This window comes from Belonocnema kinseyi, chromosome 5, assembly GCF_010883055.1.
Source record: "Belonocnema kinseyi isolate 2016_QV_RU_SX_M_011 chromosome 5, B_treatae_v1, whole genome shotgun sequence".
In the NCBI taxonomy this organism is placed as follows: domain Eukaryota; kingdom Metazoa; phylum Arthropoda; class Insecta; order Hymenoptera; family Cynipidae; genus Belonocnema; species Belonocnema kinseyi.
Genome location: NC_046661.1, coordinates 45,520,461 through 45,536,681, shown reverse-complemented (window position 1 = coordinate 45,536,681; position 16,221 = coordinate 45,520,461). Strand labels below are relative to the sequence as shown.

At 31.5% G+C, this 16,221-nt stretch overlaps 2 protein-coding genes across 2 annotated transcripts in view; one reads left to right on the top strand and one right to left on the bottom strand.

Moving 5' to 3' along the window:
* The window catches only part of LOC117173633, a 31,704-nt gene that overhangs the window by 10,405 nt on the left and 5,078 nt on the right, over positions 1–16,221 (bottom strand). The gene's annotated exons all lie outside the window — the stretch shown is intronic.
* The window catches only part of LOC117173169 (dynein light chain 1, cytoplasmic), a 12,435-nt gene continuing 9,057 nt past the window's right edge, over positions 12,844–16,221 (top strand). The window contains exon 1 of the mRNA XM_033361586.1: positions 12,844–13,054. The gene's annotated coding sequence lies outside the window, so the exon portion shown is untranslated. The remainder of the gene's footprint in view (positions 13,055–16,221) is intronic.

The following is a 16,221-nucleotide window of genomic DNA, read 5'->3' as shown; positions in this document are numbered from 1 at the left end:
GGTTCGCATCGGCCAAAGCTCTCGCTGCATTATATACACAATAATTGATAGCCCAGAGGTCGCATTCACCGGAAAAATGTCCACGAAGCTCGTCATCCATTTTGTTTGCCGGCTAGGAAATGAAGTCCGTCACAATTGAGGCAAAAGCTATGCCACAAAAGAAAACAACTGAGAATTTAGCGGATGTCCTTAGAGGATTTTGCGCAGAGTGGGGTATAGAGGCTCAGAACGTGAAAGCTGTGCTCACAGGCTCAAGTCGATAGCAAGTCGATAGCGGCTAGTCAACTCACGCGCGGGCTATAGCGAGTCTCAAGATCCGATTTATAATACCGTTCACAGGCGCAAAAAAATAATAAATAATCAAGTAATCAGGTAGTATTAAATTATTAGGCATAAATAAATATTAATACTCTCTATTACAACAGGAATAAAAAACAAATTTACTTTCTTGATATTTCACTTTTTTTTCAATTCCACGAATTTAAAGCATTGAAAAATTCTCGGAATAAAGAATCCGTTGAATCGCAACCATGAGATGTTTATGTTTTCTTTTATTTTTGTACAATTTTTATTGAAAATAAAAATCATTCTATTGTACATGATATTACCTGATTACTTGATTTGCTTTTATTTTTGGCGCCAGTTAACTGTGTTATAAATTGGATCTGAGACTCTCGCTACAGCCCGCGCGCGAGTCGTTCTAGCCGCTATCGACTTGAGACGTTAATAATTTCTTGAATATCAATTTGATTGGACTAAAGTTTTCCAGAAAACTTCTTTGTACTATTACCAAAAACTTTCTCGCTGAAAATTTTTTGATGCTCAAGGTTCGCTCGATAAACGAAACGCTGGAAGTAAGAGAAGTCCGATGAGCGCCAGGCGTTGGAAAAAAATTAACAACAATTTTTTGTAAATAAATTTTTGAATTAAGTTTGCTCTATCAGTCAAAAGACATTTCAAACTGCATTCCCTAAAAAATTTATTGAAAAATCATTAAAACTGACTGACTGAGCACGAGTTGAAGTGAAAAGCGAATCAAAATTAATTTTTACAAAAAAGCCAGTTTTTGGGCTTTAATTAGAAAACTGAAAAAGCTACAACTTTTTGCGTGCGAGGAAAAAGATGTGCAATGAAATTAAATATCTAGAAATAGTCTTTAAAAATCAAAATTCAAAAATGTTTCTGAAAGCCTCCAGGGGTCTCCCCACTCTCAGCGAAATAAATGTATGTGCCCTTCTTCGATCCGGCAGCTAAATTGTTAAAATTCGGATTTTACGTTAAAATTCCCTATAGAAGGTCACGGAATAATCCCAATAGTTTTTTTTGCAGCGTTAAAAAGTTTAAAAAAATATAAGTCGTATAACGCCTGTTGACTGCTACTTATAGGCGATGCGTTTGCAGTGTAGCAGTCAACAGGCGTTATACGTCTTATATTTTTTTAAACTTTTTACCGTTGTAAAAAAAACTATTGCGATTATTCCGTGGCCTTCTATAGGGAATTATAACGTAGAATCCGAATTTCAACAATTTAAAAGTTGATTTTGCTGATTTTTCGAGTTTTTTAAAAAGGAACCGAATGGGGACCCAATGGGGTCTTTACAGGTACTTTGTAGAGGCTCCATTCGGTTCCTTCGGTCCGCCAGGGGATTTAAAAGGAAAGCAGAGAAGTGTACTGTTTGCTTGAAAGTAGAAACTTTTAAACTGTCAGTCATAGGGAATATGTCAAAAAGGATCAGTAGAGTGAACACCAGCAAAACAGACGAACATGTCAAAACTCAATATTTAAAAATTAAAATAATCTCAGTTTCCCTGCTGAAAGTAAATGGATAGAGTCTCTATAAGTTTGAATCAATTTCTATCTTTAATATTGAAATGGAAAGAACTGATGCATCCATCTGGATCCCAAGTCTATCCCATGGATCATTTTTTATCTTTCTTCCAATCTACAGTCACCTTTTTTCTTTTCAATCCCAATGTTCGTATCAATGTCTATCCGCCACTTGGCCACATGCATCCTTTTTCTTCCACTCCCAATCCCTATTCTAATGTTTCTTTCTTTCCAAAAGAATCCATGGCTTATCCACGCCTATCTTTTCTATCCGTTAGGCAATCCAAAATCTTGTCTTTCTTTTTCAATCCCCATCTTCTTATCTCATTGAATTTTTTTCTACCTTTTCTAAAATCGAAGTTAGCCTTATCTTCTTGAATCCCAGTCTCTCTATCTAAATACATCCACAGATTATCCACCTCTATCTTTTTCTATCCACTGGGCAATCTTAACATTCGTCTATCTTTTTTAATCCCTATTTTCCTATCCAAGTGAATTCATTTCTAGCTTTTTCTAAATATATGATAGCCCTATATTCTTGAGTGCCTTCCTTTATATTTAAATGAATCATCCACTTACTCACCTCTATCTTTTTCTGTTGGTTGGGCAAACCAAAATTTTGTCTATCTTTTTGAATACCTATTTCCCAATCCAAGTGAATGCATTTCTATCTTTTTTTAAATATGAGATAGCCCTATCTTCTTGAATCTAAGTCGCTCTATCCAAACAACTCCTCCGATTATCCACGTTTATCCTTAGCGAGGCGCGCGCTAGTTGCCGTACATCCCTGACTTGGTACCCGCAGATTCCCAGTAGGTAGCTGACTGTAAAAGACACACACAAGTGAAATAATTTGCACCGTCTCTAACTGAAGGGTAAGTAGACGCCTTTGAATAGTTCCAACTTTGACTAGTATGTCGTCAAGCTAGGGAATTTTGTTGTTAGATATTGTAAACCCTTGCTGGTTTAATACTGTTTTGCGGGAGTTTGGAATTCGAAATATATTATTATTTTAGAAACTCATCAGAATACTACATTTTTGAGAAGATTCAAATGGATAGAAATTAAAACGATATATCGTTGATAGTGGGTAGTCTGAAATAGGTAAAGATAGGCATTTGTGAACAACAAAGATAGAAAAAGATAGGCCCACGGGACCACAGGGGATAGTCAGTGAGAGAGAAAGATACACAATTGTGAACACCATGGATAGAAAAAGATAGACAGTTGTGACAGTAAGGGATAGAGTCAAGGATACAAAGGGATAGATCTAAGTAAACGCGACGGATAGAGCAGGGAAAGAAAAAGATAGAGTTTGTGAGGTGCAAAATGTGCATTTGGGAAGGATTGAATATCTTTTTCTATACATAAGTTTCCATCTTTTTGAATGTTTTACTTCCAGCAGGGTTGTATTTATACATAATACAATCTCATGCAAGCGAACTGCTGGCACTTCCACACTGAAAAAAATAATTCTTAGCGCCAAGTAAATACATTTACTTGAATCCTATTTCTTAGCATCAAGAAAATATTCTTTCACATAAGTCATTTTTATTCAAACCAGACACATATCTTTTGTTGATCTGATGAAATGAATTGTTTGGCTATATTTTCTTGATTCAAATACATATTTCTTACATTCAAGAAAGAAGAAAATGATTCCCTTGATTCAAAAGGTCTACATTAGTTGAAATGTGATTAGTCGTTCAAAGAAATATATATTTGATTCAAAGAGTTCAATTATTTGAGCTGATTCGGACAAATTTGAATCATAAATTTTTCCATACTTAAATCGAGAATTGAGGTCCATTTATATCAAAGAAATAATAATGTAATACAAAATAATATTAACTAAATTCAAAATATATTTATTTGTCATAAGGAGTTTATGCATTTGTAGCAATGGGGCATTTATTTAGATGAAAAAGATATTCTGTTTACATAAATATTTATTTTTTCAGTGAAAGGAAATATTTGATCTGATTAGTATAATTAAATTATTCATGACAAATAAGCATTTATTCCAACCAAGTCATTTTTTTCAGTCATATTTTTTTGGTACTTACGGTTCATGAAGATTTTAAATTACGTGATTTGTTTAGAATTAATAAGTATAATACTAACAATGGAAATTATAATTTAAGCTAAAAGAATCCAGTTGCTCATTTAGAATAATATGTGATGCAATTAAAGTATACTGTGCCATAAAGCAATAAAGTAGTTAGTATACTAACTACTTTATTGCGCTCGCGCACAGTCTAGGCCAAAGATATATTTTTTTTGAATCAGTGAGATTTTTTTTTGCTTCAAATATTCGAAAATTTGCTTTGGGGAAATGATTTTTTAAGCCTATACAACGTTTGCTTGACCTTCAAATATATTTCTTTCCATCAATTTACGAAATTGATTCAAAGAAATATTTCCCTCGGACCAACAGGTTATATTTATTTGCCTCAAATAAATATTTCCTTGTAAACAAACAGGACTTTCACTTACTTCAGTAAAGTAAAATTCACTTTGTACCAGTAATCCTTTTTTTCAGTGCATGTGGATCTACGAAACGAAAAAACCGTGTGCTTAACTAATCAATGAGGAAAATTTTAATTTGGGGAATTCAGAAAATGTTTCTTAACAACGCCAATGTATTTCTCAATGATATTGGATCATTTAATGATCAAATCAAATTTCTTTGGAGAAACAATTTTTACACTGAACTAGCCGAATAGTAAATTTATACTGAAAAAAAAAATTCTTAGCACCAACTGAATGCATTTACTTGAATCCTACTTCTTAGCATCAAGAAATTATTCTTTAACAGAAGTAATTTTTATTTAAACCAGGCATATATCGTTTGTTGATCTAAAAACTTAATTCTTTGGCACAATTTATGGCGAGGGTTAAATACGGTTTTCCGCCTTAAAATTTCCATGTCACGTTAGCGTCGTGGTCAATGCTGTTGATTTTACACTCGATGGACCCAAGTTCAATTCCCGCTGGGGTCACGAATTTTTCATCGAATTTTTCTGTTTCAGGTTCATCAAGATTTTAAAGTATGTTATTTATTTAAATTAAATATGTATATTAAAAACAATGGTAATTATAATTTAGGCTAAAAGAATCCTGTTGCTTATTTAGTGAAATATGTACTACAATTGAAGTACTTACTGCTTTATTGCTCGCGCATGGTCTAGGCCGAAGAAATATTATTTTGAATCAAGAGATATATTTTTGTGCTTCAAATATTCAGAAATTTGCTGTGTGGAAATAGTTTTTTGAGCATATAAAATATTTGCTTGACTTTCAAATATATTTCTTTCCTTGAATTCATATTTTCCCATCTCAAAGAAATATTCATTCCAATTCATGCCGCATTCATTTCGAACAACTTGTGCCAAGTAAAATTCAATTGGTACCAGTAATCCTTTTTTCATTGTAGTTAATATTGCTGCATTATTTATTACACTGTTACACCTGCCTGCACCGCTGGACACCCTCAATAACGTTGGTTAATTAATTTTTTTGTTAAAAAAAAATGGAATTTGTTTAAATAATTTTTTTTAAATTCGTTTTATTCCTAAAAATGATTACTATTGGTCTAGTGGAATATTTAGTAACATTAGATTATTCATTTTTATTTATTTAAACAAAAGGAATTTTTAAAAATAATTTCATTCCGATTTTTTAAAAATAAAAATTTTTTACTGTGGGCCTAGTGGAATATTTGTCAGTAATAATGAATTACTGATTAATAATTAATTTAATAATAACTAATTTATCAGTAATATTTAAGTAATAATTTTCATTTAAAAAATATAATTCATCAAACAATCTTGATAAATATCCCACTAAAGAAATATTAATAATTTTTAATAAAAAAAATTATTTAAACAAATTCCATTAGTTTCAAAAATAAAAAGTTAATGAAATAATGTTAATAAATATTCCACTAGAACAATATTACTCATTTAAAGTAAAAAAAAAACGAGAATACAGTGTTCAAAAGCTCGATTTCATAAAGAATTGACATTTTTGGTTTTAAGGGTATTGTTCAGATACTTGTGGGGGTGTGTTAGGGGTGTCAAACCCATATGTCTGATGGAAGAAATTCTTCGTTGGATAATTTTCTACAGGCCCCCATACTTTCCTGTCATATTTTTTCAAACCCTCAAAAATTATTCTAGAAACTAAAAAAAGTGATTTTTCCCCATGCATTTTTCATTCGAAACTTCAAGTCAAAAACGGCACCTGTTAAAATAGAAAAAAATTAGGGAATTTCTTTTTTCGAATTAGGAATAAAATAGGGGGATCGTTGCTCTCTAGCATGGAAAATAATTTTGCCATGCATTTTTGGACCATCCTAATGTACATTAATTCTAAAACCGTTTACTTTTGAAGGCCTCAATGTGAGTTAATAATATTTTCAAGTCTCTTAAGTATAAATTGTTTAATTCTATGCTAGATTATTTAGATTGATCTAGAATTCTCGGGTTACTCATTTAAGTAACACGTTCGTTCACAGAAAAACACTGGTGTTAAATTTGTTGCAGCTCAAATTTCATTGGTCTCCCGATGAGCATTTGAAACAATTTTCAAGTCTCAAATGTATTCCTTTGAACGTAGGTGCACATCTGAGCATCTAGGGGAAAGTATCATTTTCTGTGTTAGGCAACACTGCGCCGATCCAAGTTTTTGATCAATCTCTCTAGCAATCACCCCAAGTGAAGGGCTTCAGAACGTCGCCATGTGAGGTTCCTCACTCGCGCCCATTCTTTTCAATTTTAAATGATCGAATATTTAAATTCAAAATGTATGAAATTTATAATTGTTTGATTTTACGAATGCTTAAATTGACATAGAAAAAACTAAAGTTAAATTTCGTTGCATGTAAAATCTTCCGTTGTTAAAGTTTATATACTATTTGGCGAAAGTTTAACCTATGATGGAATAAGGGCTGTCGTCTGCTACGGCATCCTTAGCAGCAGCCCCCTGCCGCGCCCCTGTATGTGTATGTGTAGTAGTTTTCTTACGATCCGGAGGGGAAATGTTGGTCAAACTAAGCCAACAGATGGCACCATAAAAAGTAGGTCTGTCTTTTTCATTGAATTGCATTAAGAAAAAGCAAAAAGAATTAAAAACTTGAAGCTGTTTGCAAATAAACCAAAAAGAATATATGAAAAATAAGAGTAATTATTACTAATTATTTCAAAAAATAAAAAGTCATTAAAATATGTAGTTTAATCTGAATAAAATTTAATTTTGAGATACATTTTGAAAACAGTTCGAACTTGATATTTTTGTGATTTATTTTGCTCCTATTATCGATTTTATTATTTGTTAAAGTTGAAGAAAATTATTTATTGTTGAAATTATTAATGTAGAATAATATTTAAGACCTCAATGACAAAAATATTTAAAACATGCACATGATCAGAAGAATTAATGAAAAATATATTACTTATATCCAATATAAATATAATAATAATTAGAATATGTAAGATTACAACTTATGTTGCAAAGTAAAGAATCTTTGTTCCTTTAAAATCTTAAAAATTTCCAGTTTTGAAGGAAATATTTTTAAAAAGTAGTGGTAATTGTAATTAAAATGTTTGAGGGAAATCATTTGGAAAAAAGTCAATGACACGAATGACAAATGAGAAAATGGATTTAATATAATGTATATATTTATTTAAATTGAACCAAACATCATATATACATTTATACAGTTCAATAATTTATTTGTTTCTTAATCTTGAAAGCTTTTTTCTCGCTGCATTCAGCCCCTAATGATTTTATTTAAGAATTTAAATTTGAAGGAGATTTTGAATTAAATAGTTAATTATACGATTCCGAACCTCATTTCTGAAATAAAGAGACTATAAGCCATTAAAATACAGAAACAAACGTACTGTACTCATGACGCACAGTTGGTGGTAATGCCCTTTTTTCATCCAAAAATGTCCGGAGCCTTCAATTCTCTTGCGATTTTGAATTTTTCTGTTTTAAATTAAATATCATTCAATTTTATAGATCTTGACTCTCCGAAATTTTGTCTCCTCTATTTTTTTATTAATAATTTTTTCAGTCAAAGTATGAACAAAGCCTCATTATCGGTGAAAAAAAATTTTTTCCTAAAAGTGCTTCCCATTTATGTAGGAATGACATTTAATAACAAAAATAATTTAAAAGTTTATAATAACCACTGTGATAAACAATTTTTGTGTCAAAATATTAGAATTTAAGATTTTTCAAATTATAATTTCCTTCAATGGCCAGGACGACTTCAGGTATTCCTTAAAATGATAAATAATTAATAATACTTGATAAAATAGAACAATTAAAATTGTTGTAAACAAATTATATAAACAAATTTAAAATGTTTGCCCTTTCGCATAGAGCATTTTTTTGCACTGGAAATGTTTTAAGCTATTGGACGAATGACTGCTAGTCACAAAAATATTAGAAGAGTTAACAATAGCCACTTTTATTAACAATTCTTGTGACAAAATATTTAAACTTAAGGTTTTATCAAATTTAAATTTTCTTTGATGGCCAAGTCGGTGGGTTATTGTCAAAAGATTTTGTATTGAGTGAATCTTAGCATGCAGTGTTATGATTCATTTCCAATCTATTACGATCGAAAACCCGACTTTTTCCGAGTGATACTGACAACATTGGGACATTTTTCATGTAAATTGTTTATAAACATGTAAGTTGTTATATTCCACTAAATATGTTGAAAGATACATTTTTTAGGAATATTCGTAGCCACTGTAGCGATTAAAGAAAATAAAAATTTTGATAAAACTTTACATTTGAATATTTTCTCACGAGAATTATTCATAACAATGTTTGTTGTTAACTTCCCACATATTTTTGTGACTAGCAGTTATTCACCCAACAGCTTAAAACATTTCCAGTGTAAAAAAAATTTTAATGCGAAAGGACCAAAATTTTGAATTTCTTTATCTAATGTATTTACAAAAATTTAAATTGTTATATTTTATCAAATATTATTAAATATTTATTGTTTCAGGGAATACCTGAAGTTTTCTTGGCGTTTAAAGGAAATAATAATTTGCAAAATCTCAAATTATAATATATTGCCACACGAATTGTTTATAATAATAGTTATTATAAACTTTTAAATTATTTTTGTTATTACATGTAATTCGTACATTAATGTGAAGCACTTTTAGCACCAACAAATTTTACCGATAATAAGACTATTTGTTAATTAATTTATCAAATTTGTTTCCAACAAATAAATGGAATGATAAACAAATTATTTGTATTTTATGAGTACCTAAACATTAATTTTAGACAATATAAAGTTTCCCTGATCAGTTATCATAGCGTAAAAAATTGTAATGTACAAAATTTCAGTTTTTCCATGCTTTCAGTACAAAAATTATTAATAAAAAAATAGAGAAGACAAAAGTTCGGATCGTCAAGCTGAACGAAAAAAGTGGATTTCCTCCTACACTCCGTCATGAGTCGGTACGTTTGTTTATAGAGTTTAATAGTTTATAGTCTGTTCATTTTATAAATGAGGTTTGCAATAATATAATTAACAATTTAATTCAAAATCTCCTTTAAATAAAAAATTTTTAATAAAATTTTTAGGGGTTGAATGTAGCGAGAAAAAAGCTTTCAAGATTAAGCAACGAATAAATGATTGCACTGTATAAATGTATATATGATATTTGATTCAATTTAAATAAATATTTACATTATATTAAATAATATTAAATCCACTTTCTCATTTATTAGTTTTTTCATTAACTTTTTACCAAATTATTCCCTCAATATACAATATACGTCATATATTTTTTATTAATTCTTGTGATCATGTATATGTTTTAAATATTTTTTCCATTGAGGTCTTTAACATTATTATTTTTTTCATTAGCTGCATTAATAGTTTCAACAAAAAATAATTTTGGTTAACTTTCACAAATAATAAAATCAATAATATGAGAAAAATAAATCATAAAAATATAAAGTTCGAACTGCTTTCAAAATGTATCTCAAAATTAAATTTTATTCATATTAAACTACACATTTTCATGACTTTTTCTTTTTTAAATAATTAGTCATAGTTAGAATTATTTTTTCATCTATTTTTTTTTGTTTATTTGCAAACAGCATCAAGTTTTTTGTTATTTTTGCTTTTTATTAATGCAATTCAATGAAAGACAGACCTAGTTTTTGTGGTGCCATCTGTTGGCTTAGTTTGACCGACATTTCCCCTCCGGATCGTAAGGAAAACAGAAAAGTGGGGGCGATGCATGGGGATGCTTAGCAGCAATGGGAAGACGGCAAAGTATGAGTGAATTTGCGCGAGCTATAAATCGAGACACGAGATTTAAAACACAAAAAAAAAGTTAAAATTTCTTGCAGGTAAGACTTGCAACGGTTAAAAATTAAACATACTTCGACGAAGGTTTCACGGAGATTAGGAGAATAATTCTGATATCGTCTATTGCGTCACAATGAAGTGAGCAAATTTCGATAAAACATGTAGAATCAGCAACAGAAAACACGAAAAAAATTCGTTCTTACTGATATCTCCTCCGAAATCAATTATACACTATGCGGAGAAAAAGATATCGCACAATGATATCGCAAAACTTCTACATTGCAAGAAAGCGTAATATGATAACGTACAATCAGGTTCCGGAGTTTTGTACGATATTATAATGCACTAATATCACAGAAAAAAATGGAGTTAAATTTTGTTTAAATCTTAGCAGCAATGGGAAAAAGGCAGAGTATGAGTGAGTTCGAACTATAAATCGGGACACCATATTTAAAACAATGACAAAAAAAAAGTAAAAATTTACTGCAGGTAAAACCTGCAACGGTTAATGATTAAACATATTTTGGCGAAAGTTTCACTGAGGTTAGGATATCATTTAGTAAAAGAGCAAAATGTAACTGACAGATGGGAATCCCCATTCCCCTCAAATTTAATGAAGTTAAACGACGCTGGATATCGCTGCCGTCGTAATTGTCGATACACCTCGAATAAAAATGGAGCGATTTTAAGATGAAAGATTATCCAGGTAAGGTTAAAAATAGGAAATTATCTTTTATTCATGTAAAGTTTATCTGGCAAGGTTAATTTTTGTTCCGGTCAATGATTCACCTGGAATCAATGTAAACTTTATCTTAAATTTTTTCTGTGATCGCTTGCTGACTATTCGAACCCTCGCCAAATCACAAAACAAGAAATACAATGTGAAAACGTAATAAACTTAAATTCTTATGTTCTAGATTGTACAATTATGCGGTATATAATGTAAAAACTTGCAATGTACAATATCACGATTTTTCGCTATTATAATGTGATAATTACGATATATAGTGCAGGAATTACGGTATATATTGTAATTCATGCGATATAGTTTTCTCAATGTATTGTGGACGAATCAGAACTTATTTAATCCCAATTAGCAAAAAGCGCAAAAAGCAACTGATAGATGGGAATCTCCATTTCTTTCCAATGTAATGAAGTTAAACCACGATAGATAGCGCTGGCGCCTTCATTCTCGCTACATCTCCATACATCTCGAATAAAAATGGAGCGATTATGCAAAGATATTTTTGGATTATATAAGGCAATAGATTATCCAGGCAAGGTTAAAAATTGGAAATTATTTTCGATTCATGTAAAGTTTATCTGGCAAGGTTTTTTTTGGGGTGAATCTTTCATCTGGTATCGATGTAAACTTTATCTTTTTTTTTCTGTGGACAAATCATGTTTGGTTTTAAAAATTCTGCAATTTCCAAAAATTGCATGTCAACGAATTTAAGCGGCAACTGAAAAAAAAAGGCGAGAAAAAAATATTCCTGGCGAAAAAACTATTGAAATAGAAAATTGCCAAATTTCCCAATAGCGTTAATTCACCCGGTAAGAAGGAGATGATTGAAACGCATAGACTGGCATTAAAAAAAAGGGCATATTAATGCCTTTAAATGTGTACAAATGGACTTTTGTCCGAAATGGCATTAAATGCACTTTACTGTATAAAACTGGTTTCGATTCAATCATTTTCATTGCGCATAAACTTCAAGGCATTTACAGTGATTTACTTGTAACGCCTATAGTTTATGCCATTTAATGCCATTCAATGGTATTCGGTGAATCGCCAAATTGTATGCCATGCAATGCCTTTCACGAACCAAGTATCGAACCGTGTCAATGCCATTTAATCCAGTCGACAAAATATTGAATAGAACCAATGGCGGCCAATGCGATTAAATTATTTTTCGGGCGAAAATGAAATTGGTACGCATTTAAAGGCAATGATATGTACATTTTTCTGAATGCCAATCTATGCGTCCAAAATCCAAATCAAGTCGTTGCGTTACCGGACAAGAAAGTAACTCGTGGTTTCTCCCTTGTCGATGACACACTACCGCGAATCTAGATTGAATCCAAAACAGCCTATTTTCTTTGAAGGCATGCAAATAAATTATTTTCAATTTACTATGAATAAACCTTTCTCAAATATCTTCGTCTCATTTTAAAAGAAAAAATTAATAAGGACATCCCCCTTCCCCTTTTATCTTCACCAATTAAGTTTGCTGATAAAAAGTTTCTGGTCGTAATTATGCTATTCATATTTTTGAACAATTTTAAGAATATTTCGATTGGTCTAAAAAAATTTTTTATTTATTTTTATAAGCAAAACAGTTAGAGTGAACGGGAATGATGCAGTTGAATATAAGGAGGAAGTCGCCATTATTGCTGTAAAAAGAAAAAGGAGAATTTTAGTAACATTAACTACAATCTATAAAATCGAAATCAGTACTTATTTATATAAAGAGCCCATGTCTGAACGAGATTACAAGACTGTGTGAGCTGAGAAAACATCTATATTAGGGAGGATAGAAAACGGTAAAAAGCACACGATTGCACGAAATCGAATCGAGTCACGCGCGGGAAACGGATTGCTCGCAAGGCATTCTGGGTCGATAGAAGACGCTGATAGAAGTTCCTGACACTCGACCAATCAGCGACTAGAAACGGTGGTACGGGAACGGGTGCTCCGATCTTCAACCCGATCAACGAATTTTTCGGTGTCGGCAGACGTGCTAAAAAATCACTGAGTAATTCGCTTCGTCTTTGTGAATCTTTGTGAAATCGCGAGGGCAGGCAACCGCGGCCGGCTTCCCAGTGTCTCCAATTGAAAAGTGCGTTGGCCACTGAGCAAAAAATAGGTAAGTGCCAAAGTTCCTTTAAAGTTTTTCCCTCTGCAGACAGGTCTGTCTTAGGAGTTCCGCCGGGACATTTTCCAAGTACTTCCACAATTTCGCGCTTTTTGCGAATAGTACGAGCCTTTATCGATGGGGTGCAGGATCATTCGACCTAGTTTCGGATGGCGTGCAGAATCATTTCTATTTTTATGTGCCCTTATCGACAAAACAGCGTCCTTCGGCGTTTCTCCGAGCCACGATCTTCCAGAGACGAGAGTGGGTCCCGCAAGTCCTTTTTTTTGCCACGGGATTTCTTAATTTTCATTGCACTATATATTGGATTTGATCTGCCATCACCAATAAGGCAAGTCGCGGTCTGCATGTTGACATGCTGGACGTCAATTTGCGGGCGACGGTAAAAATTGCGCGCCTGCCCTTAGACAGGTTCGTGCCTGCCTTTTTGATAATTCAATTTTGTTTAAGCAGTTCGTAGCCTCTGTTTCTCAAGTTCCAGTTCTTGTTCTTCTCGTGTATACAGCCTCGCTTTGCCTCTCCTGTCCTGTCTCCTTTTAAAATTATTGAATATTGAAAGCATTTGGTCAAGTGTGGCTGCTCAGGTAATTCGCTTTGGCTTCTTATCGCGCCTTTCCATCTCCAAAAGAAAGGCGCGAGATCCTATTTAGGACTTGTAGTCGTTTTTCTGAGTCGTAGTATTTACGCCACAAAACAAATATCGAATCATCGGCTTTTTTACCAATCATATAAATTGGATTTTTGTTTATAAATCTTTTTTTTTTTTTATTGTAAATTTATGTTTATGTGTAGAATGACAATTTTGTGTAAAAAGTGTAAAAGAAGTGTGCAAAAAAAGAAAGAGAAAGCTAGGATGTAGAATTTTATGGACCAAGAAAAGTCTGAGAATGGTTAATGAAAATGAAAAACCTGGAACACATTTTTGAGTTTAAACAAAAATTAATTTTGAAGTCGAAATTTTATCGCCAAGCTGTAGATCATATTTTATAAGAACTGTATTATTTACTTCAAATATGTTGTTAAAAAAGTCAAACATAAAATGAAAATTATTTTTAGTTCGTAGAACGCGACTTTTTAATTTAAAACCCTTGAAAATGTTGCATTGAAGCTTTCCAATTGAAACATAAAAATTTTTCAAATTCAGAAGCTCAAACTTATTTTTCTATTTTAAATTGTACAGTTCTGAGTGTCTTAATTCGAAATTCTTCCACATTGTTCAATTCAACGCCTTAATAGTCGAACAATTGTGAATTGAATCTTTAAAGATTCTACGATTTATTTTGCCATTTCAAATTGAGAGTAAAAAGTCCAGCCATTTCGAATTTAATTCCTTTAAAATTATTATTTAGTGCTGCATCAACATTGTGGATATTGTCGAATGAAACCGTTAATGATATAGTGTGATTATGTTGATATGTGATAATATTGTGCAAGAGTTACTAAAGTATTTTTGGGCTTATAGCCTTGAGAATATGTTTCTTTTACGATAAATTTTTCTTAATATTGATGGTGATTTGTGTAATACTTGCAAACAGATTTTGAAGTCACTAAATATGTTAAGTTTGGTTGAGAAAGAGGACTAATTTCAAGTGCCTTACCGAGGGCGTGTATTTCTGCAGAGATGTTCAATTGCTGCGGAAGATTGTAAAACTGCAATAGTTTGAAATTTTGTGGTTTTCAAACAATAGTTTTAAAATTCAAATCATTACATATTGAATGTCTTCAAAATGTTAAACTTGCAAACATAAAGAAAAGCTTCAATAGCCTTTTAATTGTGAATTAAGGCCATGTGACGAATGGGTCACATGACTAGATTTCTACCATACCGACACTTTTATTTCCCAACTTATTTTCACATGAAGCGCCACATCAATATGAAAATTTAGGATAATAAATAAAACGCACTAAGTAAGGTGGTTGTGGTCATGAATTCAAATAATTATGAAAAAATTATTTAAAAAATATTTTAATACTTATACAAGTTTAAGACTAGACCCACCTTTCTTAGTGCTTTTCATTTATTATCCTAAATGTTCAACTCGATGTGTCGCTTTGTGTGAAAATAAGTTGAGAAATACAAAAAGTGTCGGTAAGGTAGGAATCTGGTCACGTGACCCACTCATCACATGCCCTTAAAAATGCGCAAATTTGAATGTCACATTAGGGGCATGTGATACTTAGAAAATTGTCGATTTTACCAGTTTTAGGTTCCCCCGGCTTTTTTTCTAGAATAATAAATATTTTGTCTTAAAATTGTGCGAAATGATAGCGAACATTGAAACGGATGTCCCCACACACTTTTTTTTTGTGTTTTTTATCAAAAAATGTTTGATACTGCTAACAACGTGCGTGTATATTTCGAGGTTATGTGTGTTACAGTTCACCCGAGCGTTACTTCCAAACTACACAATATTTTTGGCCGAAAACTTTGCACTTAAAATAAACATAGTAACTAATTTCACGGAACTAACCTTGTTTGCAGCCAATCAAAAAAGTTTATTACATAAATAATTTCCAGATTATCGGAAAGGTAATGATGAAAAACGACGTAACCTCAAAATAATGCATATGCAAACAATTTTAATTTGATAAAGTATGACTTTCAGCAATTTGAATTAAATAAATTGCAGCCGATTAACTTAAATTTCGTAGTTTCATATTTCGACCTAAAATTTAAAAACTAAAACCATCAATCTTCTGGAATTGTTATCTGTACTTTCCTTTATTAGGCCAAAATTTTTTTTAAAAAGTCGCCATCCTGTAAAGAACAAAAAAAGAATAAGATTCGATCGATCTTTTTCTTTCAGATAATTAAATATTTACTTACCATTAATAACTATTTGAAGACAGAAGTTTTCATGTGACAAATTGTAGAATATCATTAATGAATACCTTTATCTAATATAGTTTAATGTGATGACGCCAATTTTATCCTTTATTTATTTATTATTTTGAAAAATGGAAGGCTCCAGACTTATTCTCTAATACATTTATTAGTTTTTTTTTAATTTTGATACGACGAATTTCCACAATAGAGTATGCATCATATCTATTCGCATCTTTAATGTATGGCCTCTGATTACTTACGTTACGTGAAAATATTCTAAATTCGCAGTTGAGTCCATTAGCTTGATATTTAGGTCAGGGCGGGGCGCATT